The following is a 12,818-nucleotide window of genomic DNA, read 5'->3' on the forward strand; positions in this document are numbered from 1 at the left end:
ATGGCTACACTGAAAACTGGGAAGTTTGGTATCAAACTTCTCAGCACAATAAATGCACACTGATGCCAGTGTACATTTTATTGTAAAATACACCCCAGAGGGCACCTTAGAGGTGCCCCCTGAAACTTAATCGACTATCTGTGTAGGCTGACTAGTTTTAGCAGCCTGCCACAAACCGAGACATGTTGCTGGCCCCATGGGGAGAGTGCCTTTGTCACTCTGAGGCCAGTAACAAAGCCTGCACTGGGTGGAGATGCTAACACCTCCCCCAAGCAGGAATTGTCACACCTGGCGGTGAGCCTCAAAGGCTCACCTCCTTTGTGCCAACCCAGCAGGACACTCCAGCTAGTGGAGTTGCCCGCCCCCTCCGGCCAGGCCCCACTTTTGGCGGCAAGGCCGGAGAAAATAATGAGAAAAACAAGGAGGAGTCACTGGCCAGTCAGGACAGCCCCTAAGGTGTCCTGAGCTGAGGTGACTCTAACTTTTAGAAATCCTCCATCTTGCAGATAGAGGATTCCCCCAATAGGGTTAGGATTGTGACCCCCTCCCCTTGGGAGGAGGCACAAAGAGGGTGTACCCACCCTCAGGGCTAGTAGCCATTGGCTACTAACCCCCCAGACCTAAACACGCCCTTAAATTTAGTATTTAAGGGCTACCCTGAACCCTAGAAAATTAGATTCCTGCAACTACAAGAAGAAGGACTGCCCAGCTGAAAACCCCTGCAGCGGAAGATCAGAAGACGACAACTGCCTTGGCTCCAGAAACTCACCGGCCTGTCTCCTGCCTTCCAAAGATCCTGCTCCAGCGACGCCTTCCGAAGGGACCAGCGACCTCGACATCCTCTGAGGACTGTCCCTGCTTCGAAAAGACAAGAAACTCCCGAGGACAGCGGACCTGCTCCAAGAAAAGCTGCAACTTTGTTTCCAGCAGCTTTAAAGATCCCTGCAAGCTCCCAGCAAGAAGCGTGAGACTTGCAACACTGCACCCGGCGACCCCGACTCGGCTGGTGGAGATCCGACACCTCAGGAGGGACCCCAGGACTACTCTGATACTGTGAGTACCAAAACCTGTCCCCCCTGAGCCCCCACAGCGCCGCCTGCAGAGGGAATCCTGAGGCTTCCCCTGACCGCGACTCTTTGAACCTAAAGTCCCGACGCCTGGGAGAGACCCTGCACCCGCAGCCCCCAGGACCTGAAGGACCGGACTTTCACTGGAGAAGTGACCCCCAGGAGTCCCTCTCCCTTGCCCAAGTGGAGGTTTCCCCGAGGAACCCCCCCCTTGCCTGCCTGCAGCGCTGAAGAGATCCCGAGATCTCTCATAGACTAACATTGCAAACCCGACGCTTGTTTCTACACTGCACCCGGCCGCCCCCGCGCTGCTGAGGGTGAAATTTCTGTGTGGGCTTGTGTCCCCCCCGGTGCCCTACAAAACCCCCCTGGTCTGCCCTCCGAAGACGCGGGTACTTACCTGCAAGCAGACCGGAACCGGGGCACCCCCTTCTCTCCATTCTAGCCTATGTGTTTTGGGCACCACTTTGAACTCTGCACCTGACCGGCCCCGAGCTGCTGGTGTGGTGACTTTGGGGTTGCTCTGAACCCCCAACGGTGGGCTACCTTGGACCAAGAACTAAGCCCTGTAAGTGCCTTACTTACCTGGTTAACCTAACAAATACTTACCTCCCCTAGGAACTGTGAAAATTGCACTGTGCCCACTTTTAAAACAGCTATTTGCCAATAACTTGAAAAGTATACATGCAATTTTGATGATTTGAAGTTCCTAAAGTACTTACCTGCAATACCTTTCGAATGAGATATTACATGTAGAATTTGAACCTGTGGTTCTTAAAATAAACTAAGAAAAGATATTTTTCTATATAAAAACCTATTGGCTGGATTTGTCTCTGAGTGTGTGTACCTCATTTATTGTCTATGTGTATGTACAACAAATGCTTAACACTACTCCTTGGATAAGCCTACTGCTCGACCACACTACCACAAAATAGAGCATTAGTATTATCTATTTTTACCACTATTTTACCTCTAAGGGGAACCCTTGGACTCTGTGCATGCTATTCCTTACTTTGAAATAGCACATACAGAGCCAACTTCCTACATTGGTGGATCAGCGGTGGGGTACAAGACTTTGCATTTGCTGGACTACTCAGCCAATACCTGATCACACGACAAATTCCAAAATTGTCATTAGAAATTCATTTTTGCAATTTGAAATTTTTCTAAATTCTTAAAAGTCCTGCTAGGGCCTTGTGTGTTAAGTCCCTGTTTAGCATTGTCTTTTAGAGTTTAAAAGGTTGTTAAAAGTTTGAAATTAGATTCTAGAAACAGTTTTAGATTCTTTAAAAAGTCTTCCAACTCTTAGCAAAATAATGTCTGATACAGAGATGAATGTGGTGGAACTCGACACCACACCTTACCTCCATCTTAAGATGAGGGAGCTAAGGTCTCTCTGTAATATAAAGAAAATAACCATTGGCTCCAGACCTACCAAAATTCAGCTCCAGGAGCTGTTGGCAGAGTTTGAAAAAGCCAACCCCTCTGAGGATGACTTCACAGAGGAAGAAATTAGTGACTTGGAGGGCAATTCCCCCCTTCCAGTCCTAAATAGGGAGACCAGGGCCTCTCAAGCCCTGTCTCCAAAAATGATAGTCAGAAATGTTGCTTCCCTCACAGGAGGGTCCAGCATTTCTGAAATCACTGAGGATGCTCTCAGTGAGGATGACCCCCTGTTAGCCAGGATGGTCAAAAGATTGGCTTTGGAAAAGCAGCTCCTAGCCATAGAAAGGGAAAGAAAAGAGATGGGCCTAGGTCCCATCAATGGTGGCAGCAACTTAAATAGGGTCAGAGATTCTCCTGACATCCTAAAAATCCCCAAAGGGATTGTAACAAAATATGAAGATGGTGATGACATCACCAAATGGTTCACAGCTTTTGAGAGGGCTTGTGTAACCAGAAAAGTAAACAGATCTCACTGGGGTGCTCTCCTTTGGGAAATGTTCACTGGAAAGTGTAGGGATAGACTCCTCACACTCTCTGGAAAAGATGCAGAATCTTATGACCTCATGAAGGGTACCCTGATTGAGGGCTTTGGATTCTCCACTGAGGAGTATAGAATTAGATTCAGGGGGGCTCAAAAATCCTCGAGCCAGACCTGGGTTGATTTTGTAGACTACTCAGTAAAAACACTAGATGGTTGGTTAACTGGAAATGAAGTGTGTGACTATGTTGGGCTTTATAATTTGTTTATGAAAGAACACATTTTAAGTAACTGCTTCAATGAAAAGTTGCATCAGTATCTGGTAGACCTAGGTCCAATTTCTCCCCAAGAATTGGGAAAGAAGGCAGACCACTGGGTCAAGACTAGGGTAACCAAAACTTCCACTGGGGGTGACCAAAAGAAAGGGGTTACAAAAACTCCCCAGGAGAAAGTGGGTAACACTAGAAACAAAGAAAAAGAGTCCTCTGTAGGCCCCCAAAAACCAGAACAGGTGGGTGGGCCCCAAGACACAACCCAAAACAAAGGTGGGTACCAGGGTAAGAACTGGGATGCCACTAAGGCATGGTGCCACAACTGTAAACAGTCTGGGCACCACACCAAGGACACTTCTTGTCCCAAAAACAAACCCCAGAACAAAATTCCTGGGGTAACCAGTGTAGCCATGGGAGATGACTCCTCAGATGAGGAGGTCTTCCTAGCCTTCAACTGGAAACAGGGCCCAACAGGTGAGTTGGAGATTCCAGAGGGAAGTAGACACTTCCACCACCTACTGGTGAATGGAATCCCAACCACTGCCCTGAGAGACACTTGTGCCAGTCACACTATTGTGCATGACAGGCTGGTGCTCTCAAACCAGTACATCCCAGGTGAGACTGCCAGGGTAAGAGTTAGCCTAGACAGGGTCACTAAGAGGCCTGTGGCTTTAGTGCCCATAGAAGTGGGTGGCACTCTTAGCCTGAGAAGGGTAGTAGTCAGTACAGACCTCCCCCTTGATTGTCTCCTTGGAAATGACTACCCAGAGGTTAGTCAGAGCCCAAGAGAGGAACTGGTCCAGTGCCAGTCCTCTCCCAAGGATTCTGGAAGTCCTGCCTCTGCAGTAAATGCAAGCAGGCCCCAGAAGAAGAAGAAAAGAAAACAGAGTAGGAAGGGTGGACAACCTTTAGCCAAGGTTACAGCAAGCCAAGGAGATTCTGCTCCAGTAGGGGAGAACTCCAAACATGGCCCTGATAAAGTCCAACCCGACCCACAAGAAGTCCTGGCTAGTCAGGCAACTGTTAAGCCTGAGTGGGTGGCTCCTCAGCTAACAGAAGAAAGAGTGGAAGAAGGGTGTTTACTACAAGATGTGGTAACCCCCCACTCTAATACAGCAGACAGGCAACCTGAACCCAAAGAAGCCTGTAACTTAGCCCCTTCCCTTTTAGGTGAAGAGCTAAAGGTGTGGTTCTGGGCACTGACAGCTGTCAGTGGCCTCTGCTGGGTGTTAGCCTTTATGGCTGCACTATCCTTAGCATGGTGGTCTGACCCCATGCCAAATAGCAAGTTAGGCCCCCTGACCCTATTGGTCATGGTGGGGTTACTCCAGCTCTGGGTAACCTCTTTGGGTAAGCTAGGGGTAACCCTGGCCAAGATAAGGTTAGCAGAGGTGGATACCTCTAAGACCAAAATAGAAAGAATGGGTGGAGACATTGAAGAGGCAGACAAGAGGCAGTTCAGACTAGGTCCTATCACTGTGGAAGTGGGTCAGTTCCCCAGAGGGAATGACCTGAACAGGAGGATGTAAGGCAGAGTAGGCCCTGCAACAAACCAGCCATTTCCTCTACTCTTCCTCGCCTGACAGACTAGGAAGACTCTTCCAGCGTTGGCTGAGTCTCCTGGCCTGTGGGCTGGGGGGGGCTTGTGTAAAGAAATGGCTCCCTGTTGCAGTTACCCCCCACTTTTTGCCTGATACTGATGCTGACTTGACTGAGAAGAGTGCTGGGACCCTGCTAACCAGGCCCCAGCACCAGTGTTCCTTCACCTAAAATGTACCATTGTATCCACAATTGGCACACCCTGGCATTCAGATAAGTCCCTGGTAACTGGTACTTCTAGTACCAAGGGCCCTGATGCCAAGGAAGGTCTCTAAGGGCTGCAGCATGTCTTATGCCACCCTAGAGACCCCTCACTCAGCACAGACACACTGCTTACAAGCCTGTGTGTGCTAGTGAGAACAAAATGAGTAAGTCGACATGGCACTCCCCTCAGGGTGCCATGCCAGCCTCTCACTGCCTATGCAGTATAGGTAAGACACCCCTCTAGCAGGCCTTACAGCCCTAAGGCAGGGTGCACTATACCATAGGTGAGGGTACCAGTGCATGAGCACTGTGCCCCTACAGTGTCTAAGCAAAACCTTAGACATTGTAAGTGCAGGGTAGCCATAAGAGTATATGGTCTGGGAGTCTGTTTTACACGAACTCCACAGCACCATAATGGCTACACTGAAAACTGGGAAGTTTGGTATCAAACTTCTCAGCACAATAAATGCACACTGATGCCAGTGTACATTTTATTGTAAAATACACCCCAGAGGGCACCTTAGAGGTGCCCCCTGAAACTTAATCGACTATCTGTGTAGGCTGACTAGTTTTAGCAGCCTGCCACAAACCGAGACATGTTGCTGGCCCCATGGGGAGAGTGCCTTTGTCACTCTGAGGCCAGTAACAAAGCCTGCACTGGGTGGAGATGCTAACACCTCCCCCAAGCAGGAATTGTCACACCTGGCGGTGAGCCTCAAAGGCTCACCTCCTTTGTGCCAACCCAGCAGGACACTCCAGCTAGTGGAGTTGCCCGCCCCCTCCGGCCAGGCCCCACTTTTGGCGGCAAGGCCGGAGAAAATAATGAGAAAAACAAGGAGGAGTCACTGGCCAGTCAGGACAGCCCCTAAGGTGTCCTGAGCTGAGGTGACTCTAACTTTTAGAAATCCTCCATCTTGCAGATGGAGGATTCCCCCAATAGGGTTAGGATTGTGACCCCCTCCCCTTGGGAGGAGGCACAAAGAGGGTGTACCCACCCTCAGGGCTAGTAGCCATTGGCTACTAACCCCCCAGACCTAAACACGCCCTTAAATTTAGTATTTAAGGGCTACCCTGAACCCTAGAAAATTAGATTCCTGCAACTACAAGAAGAAGGACTGCCCAGCTGAAAACCCCTGCAGCGGAAGACCAGAAGACGACAACTGCCTTGACTCCAGAAACTCACCGGCCTGTCTCCTGCCTTCCAAAGATCCTGCTCCAGCGACGCCTTCCGAAGGGACCAGCGACCTCGACATCCTCTGAGGACTGTCCCTGCTTCGAAAAGACAAAAACTCCCGAGGACAGCGGACCTGCTCCAAGAAAAGCTGCAACTTTGTTTCCAGCAGCTTTAAAGATCCCTGCAAGCTCCCCGCAAGAAGCGTGAGACTTGCAACACTGCACCCGGCGACCCCGACTCGGCTGGTGGAGATCCGACACCTCAGGAGGGACCCCAGGACTACTCTGATACTGTGAGTACCAAAACCTGTCCCCCCTGAGCCCCCACAGCGCCGCCTGCAGAGAGAATCCCGAGACTTCCCCTGACCGCGACTCTTTGAACCTAAAGTCCCGACGCCTGGGAGAGACCCTGCACCCGCAGCCCCCAGGACCTGAAGGACCGGACTTTCACTGGAGAAGTGACCCCCAGGAGTCCCTCTCCCTTGCCCAAGTGGAGGTTTCCCCGAGGAACCCCCCCCTTGCCTGCCTGCAGCGCTGAAGAGATCCCGAGATCTCTCATAGACTAACATTGCAAACCCGACGCTTGTTTCTACACTGCACCCGGCCGCCCCCGCGCTGCTGAGGGTGAAATTTCTGTGTGGGCTTGTGTCCCCCCCGGTGCCCTACAAAACCCCCCTGGTCTGCCCTCCGAAGACGCGGGTACTTACCTGCAAGCAGACCGGAACCGGGGCACCCCCTTCTCTCCTCTCTAGCCTATGTGTTTTGGGCACTACTTTGAACTCTGCACCTGACCGGCCCCGAGCTGCTGGTGTGGTGACTTTGGGGTTGCTCTGAACCCCCAACGGTGGGCTACCTTGGACCAAGAACTAAGCCCTGTAAGTGCCTTACTTACCTGGTTAACCTAACAAATACTTACCTCCCCTAGGAACTGTGAAAATTGCACTGTGTCCACTTTTAAAACAGCTATTTGCCAATAACTTGAAAAGTATACATGCAATTTTGATGATTTGAAGTTCCTAAAGTACTTACCTGCAATACCTTTCGAATGAGATATTACATGTAGAATTTGAACCTGTGGTTCTTAAAATAAACTAAGAAAAGATATTTTTCTATATAAAAACCTATTGGCTGGATTTGTCTCTGAGTGTGTGTACCTCATTTATTGTCTATGTGTATGTACAACAAATGCTTAACACTACTCCTTGGATAAGCCTACTGCTCGACCACACTACCACAAAATAGAGCATTAGTATTATCTATTTTTACCACTATTTTACCTCTAAGGGGAACCCTTGGACTCTGTGCATGCTATTCCTTACTTTGAAATAGCACATACAGAGCCAACTTCCTACAGTCCCTCTACAGTGGATTCAACTTCTGAGGAAGAAGAATTTCCACCCTGTGCAGAACCTACACCAGGGGAGCTGCAAGCAGACACTGCTGAGCTTTTGGGTGGAGGGGGGCTGCCATGGAGGAGCTGAGTGTGGCACAGCAGACCTGTCCCACACTAGAGGGTCTAGGACAGCAAGCTGTCAAACAAGCAACTGGGGATGTCAGTGACTCTCACAGAGTTTACTGGGAGGACAACCTCTTGTATACTTAAGCAAGGGATCCAAAACCTGGAGCTGCCAGGAGATTGGTGATTCCTCAGCAATACAGAGAGTTCCTCCTAACTCTAGCCCATGACATTCCCTTGGCTGGACATTTAGGGCAAATGAAAATTTGGGACAGGCATGTCCCCTTGTTTCATTGGCCTAGAATGTCAGAGGACACAAAGGAATTTTGTAAGTCCTGTGAAACCTGTCAAGCCAGTGGCAAAATAGGTGGCACCCCAAAGGCACCCCTTATTCCACTACCTGTGGTTGGGGTTCCCTTTGAAAGGGTAGGGGTTGACATAGTTGGCCCCCTTGACCCTCCTACTGCTTCAGGCAATAGGTTTATCTTGGTGGTAGTGGACCATGCCACCAGATATCCTGAAGCAATTCCTCTAAGGACCACTACAGCTCCTGCAGTGGCAAAGGCCCTCCTGGGAATCTTTTCCAGGGTGGGCTTCCCAAAAGAGGTGGTATCAGACAGGGGTAGCAATTTCATGTCTGGTGTGACATACAAGTTCACCACACCCTATCATCCACAAAAAAATGGACTGGTTGAGAGGTTTAATAAAACTCTCAAAGGAATGATAATGGGACTCCCTGAAAAACTCTGAAGGAGATGGGATGTCCTGTTACCTTGCCTCCTTTTTGCTTACAGGGAGGTACCCCAGAAAGGAGTGGGCTTCATACCCTTTGAACTCCTATTTGGACACCCTGCAAGAGGTCCTCTAACACTTGTAAAGGAGGGTTGGGAACAACCTTTAAAAGCTCCTAAGCAAGACATAGTGGACTATGTACTTGGCCTAAGATCCAGAATGGCTGAGGATATGAAAAAGGCCAGTAAGAACCTTCAGGCCAGCCAAGAGCTCCAAAAGCAATGGCATGACCAGAAGGCTGTTCTGATTCAGTACCAACCAGGGCAGAAAGTGTGTGTCTTGGAGCCTGTGGCCCCAAGAGCACTCCAAGACAAATGGAGTGGACCCCACATTATTGTTGAGAAAAATGGTGAAGTCACCTACTTAGTTGACTTAGGCACTGCCAGGAGTCCCCTTAGGGTGCTCCATGTCAATCGACTGAAACCCTACTATGACAGGGCTGATCTCACCCTGCTCATGGCAACAGATGAAGGACAGGAAAAAGAGAGTGACCCTCTCCCTGATCTCTTCTCTTCCACAGTACAAGATGCTCTAGTGGAAGGTGTAGTTTTGGCAGATTGTCTTACTGCTGAGCAGAAAGACCACTGCATAAATCTCCTGGGTCAGTTTTCTGAACTCTTTTCTACTGTGCCAGGCACCATTTCTTGGTGTGAGCACACTATAGATACTGGAGACAGCTTGCCTGTCAAAAGTAAGATCTATAGGCAGCCTGACCATGCCAGGGACTGCATAAAACAAGAGGTTCAGAAAATGCTTGAACTGGGAGTGGTTGAGCACTCTGAAAGTCCATGGGCCTCTCCTGTGGTACTTGTACCAAAACCTCATTCCAAAGATGGCAAGAAGGAAATGAGATTTTGTGTAGATTATAGAGGTCTCAACCAGGTAACTAAAACTGATGCTCACCCTATACCTAGGGCAGATGAGCTAATAGATACACTGGCATCTGCCGAGTATCTAAGCACCTTTGATTTGACTGCACGGTATTGGCAGATCAAGTTATCAGAGAATGCTAAAGCAAAAACTGCATTTTCTACCATTGGAGGGCACTACTAATTCACAGTAATGCCCTTTGGTTTGAAAAATGCACCTGCCACTTTTCAGAGGTTGGTGAACACAGTCCTGCAAGGGTTGGAGGCTTTTAGTGCAGCATATCTAGATGATATAGCTGTCTTTAGCTCCACCTGGGATGATCACCTGGTCCACCTGTGGAAAGTTTTGGAGGCCCTGCAAAAGGCAGGCCTCACTATCAAGGCTTCAAAGTGCCAGATAGGGCAGGGGAAAGTGGTTTATCTGGGACACCTGGTAGGTGGAGAACAGATTGCACCACTTCAGGGGAAAATCCAAACTATTACAGATTGGGTTCCCCCTACAACTCAGACTCAGGTGAGAGCCTTCTTGGGCCTCACTGGGTACTACAGGAGGTTCATAAAGAACTATGGCTCCGTTGCAGCCCCTCTTAATGACCTCACATCTAAGAAAATGCCTAAAAAGGTATTATGGAAAGCAAACTGTCAGATAGCTTTTGAGGAGCTGAAGCAGGCCATGTGCTCTGCACCTGTCCTAAAAAGCCCCTGTTGCTCCAAAAAATTCATTGTCCAAACTGATGCATCTGAATTAGGGGTAGGGGCAGTCTTGTCACAAATTAATTCTGAGGGCCAGGATCAACCTGTTGCTTTTATCAGCAGGAGGTTGACCCCTAGAGAAAAGCGTTGGTCTGCCATAGAGAGGGAGGCCTTTGCTGTGGTCTGGGCACTGAAGAAGTTGAGGCCATACCTGTTTGGCACTCACTTCATTGTTCAGACAGACCACAAACCTCTACTTTGGCTAAAACAAATGAAAATTGAAAACCCTAAATTGTTGAGGTGGTCCATATCTCTACAGGGAATGGACTATACAGTGGAACATAGACCTGGGAGTACCCACTCCAATGCAGATGTTAGTTAATATGCTCATTGAACAGGATAAGACCTTAGTTGGCACCTCTGGTGAGAGATTGGCTGATGGTTCACACTCTGACTCTAGGGCACCCCCAGTAAAAGGGTTAGAAGGGGACCTTCCCAAACTGCCCCTTAGCAGGCCACCTAGCAGGGTTGGTACTGATGTGAGTTCTCATCATAGTATAGAGATTTCTCCTTTAGGCCAGGTTGTTAGAGTGCCATCTGTTAGGGACAGGTCTCTCTCTGTTCATTCTCACCATTCTTCTGTGTCAAGGCATGCCCAACCCACCCTCCCTGAAGATAGAATGTTAGAAAGGGAACTCAATAGATTGAGAGTGGAAGAATCCAAGCTGAAGCTCAAGAAGCAACAGCTGGATTGAGATAGACAAGCATTTGACTTAGAAAAAGAAAGACAGAGGTTGGGGTTTGGACCCCATGGTGGCAGCAGCAGTATTACAGATAGTAATCCTGTAAAAGAGCATGATTCTAGGAATCTGCACAAGATAGTTTCCCCTAACAAGGAGGGGGATGACATTGACAAGTGGTTTGCTGCACTTGAGAGGGCCTGTAATGTACAGGTTGTCCCTCAAAGGCAGTGGGCTGCTATCCTATGGCTATCTTTCAGTGGAAAGGGTAGGGATAGGCTCCTTACTGTTAAGGAAAGTGATGCCAATGATTTTACAGTTCTTAAGAATGCACTCCTTGATGGTTATGGCTTAACCACTGAACAGTACAGGATCAAGTTCAGAGAAACCAAAAAGGAGTCTTCACAAGACTGGGTAGACTTTGTTGACCGTTCAGTGAAGGCCTTGGAGGGGTGGTTACATGGCAGTAAAGTTTCTGACTATGAAAGCCTGTATAACTGAATCCTGAGAGAGCATATTCTTAACAATTGTGTGTCTGATTTGTTACACCAGTACCTAGTGGACTCAGATGTGACCTCTCCCCAAGAACTGGGAAAGAAGGCAGACAAATGGGTCAGAACAAGGGTGAACAGAAAAGTTCATACAGGGGGTGACAAGGATGGCAAGAAGAAGGATGGTAAGTCTTCTGACAAGGGTGTGGGCAAATCTAAAAATGAATCTTCATCAGGCCCACATAAACACTCTGGTGAGGGTGGTGGGCCCAAATCCTCTTCAAATCAAGTAAAGAAACCATGGTGCTATTTATGTAAAATAAAAGGCCATTGGACAACTGATCCCAGTTGTCCAAAGAAAAGCACCAAGCCTCCTACCACTACAACCCCTGCTGCTACACCTAGTGCCCCTAGTAATAGCAGTGGTGGTGGGAGCAAACCTACTAATAGCCAATCCAAGGGAGTAGCTGGGCTCACTTTTGGTAATTTAGTTGGGGTTGGTCTTGTTAGGGAGACCACAGAGGCTGTGTTAGTCTCTAAAGGTGCCATTGATTTGGCCACCTTGGTTGCTTGTCCCCTTAATATGGATAAGTACAAGGAACTTCCCCTAATAAATGGTGTTGAGGTTCATGCCTACAGGGACACAGGTGCCAGTGTTACAATGGTAATAGAGAAACTGGTCCACCCTGAACAACACCTACTTGGTCACCAGTACCAAGTGACTGATGCTCATAACAACACTCTTAGCCACCCCATGGCTGTTGTGAATCTCAACTGGGGGGGGGGGTTTCTGGTCCAAAGAAAGTTGTGGTTGCCTCAGATTTACCTGTAAACTGTCTACTAGGGAACGATTTAGAGACATCAGCTTGGGCAGAAGTGGAGTTGGAGGCTCATGCAGCAATGCTGGGCATTCCTGGGCATATTTTTGCTTTGACCAGGGCTCAGGCCAAAAAGCAAAAAGGACAGGGTGACTTGGATCCTGGAAGAATGGACCAAGTGCTCCCTAAAGCTAGGGTTAGTAAAGGTAAAACACTACCTACTATCCCTCCCTCTACAGTGGATTCAACTTCTGAGGAAGAAGAATTTCCACCCTGTGCAGAACCTACACCAGGGGAGCTGCAAGCAGACACTGCTGAGCTTTTGGGTGGAGGGGGGGGCTGCCATGGAGGAGCTGAGTGTGGCACAGCAGACCTGTCCCACACTAGAGGGTCTAGGACAGCAAGCTGTCAAACAAGCAACTGGGGATGTCAGTGACTCTCACAGAGTTTACTGGGAGGACAACCTCTTGTATACTTAAGCAAGGGATCCAAAACCTGGAGCTGCCAGGAGATTGGTGATTCCTCAGCAATACAGAGAGTTCCTCCTAACTCTAGCCCATGACATTCCCTTGGCTGGACATTTAGGGCAAATGAAAATTTGGGACAGGCTTGTCCCCTTGTTTCATTGGCCTAGAATGTCAGAGGACACAAAGGAATTTTGTAAGTCCTGTGAAACCTGTCAAGCCAGTGGCAAAATAGGTGGCACCCCAAAGGCACCCC

The sequence above is a fragment of the Pleurodeles waltl genome, chromosome 7 (assembly GCF_031143425.1).
Source record: "Pleurodeles waltl isolate 20211129_DDA chromosome 7, aPleWal1.hap1.20221129, whole genome shotgun sequence".
Classification (NCBI taxonomy): domain Eukaryota; kingdom Metazoa; phylum Chordata; class Amphibia; order Caudata; family Salamandridae; genus Pleurodeles; species Pleurodeles waltl.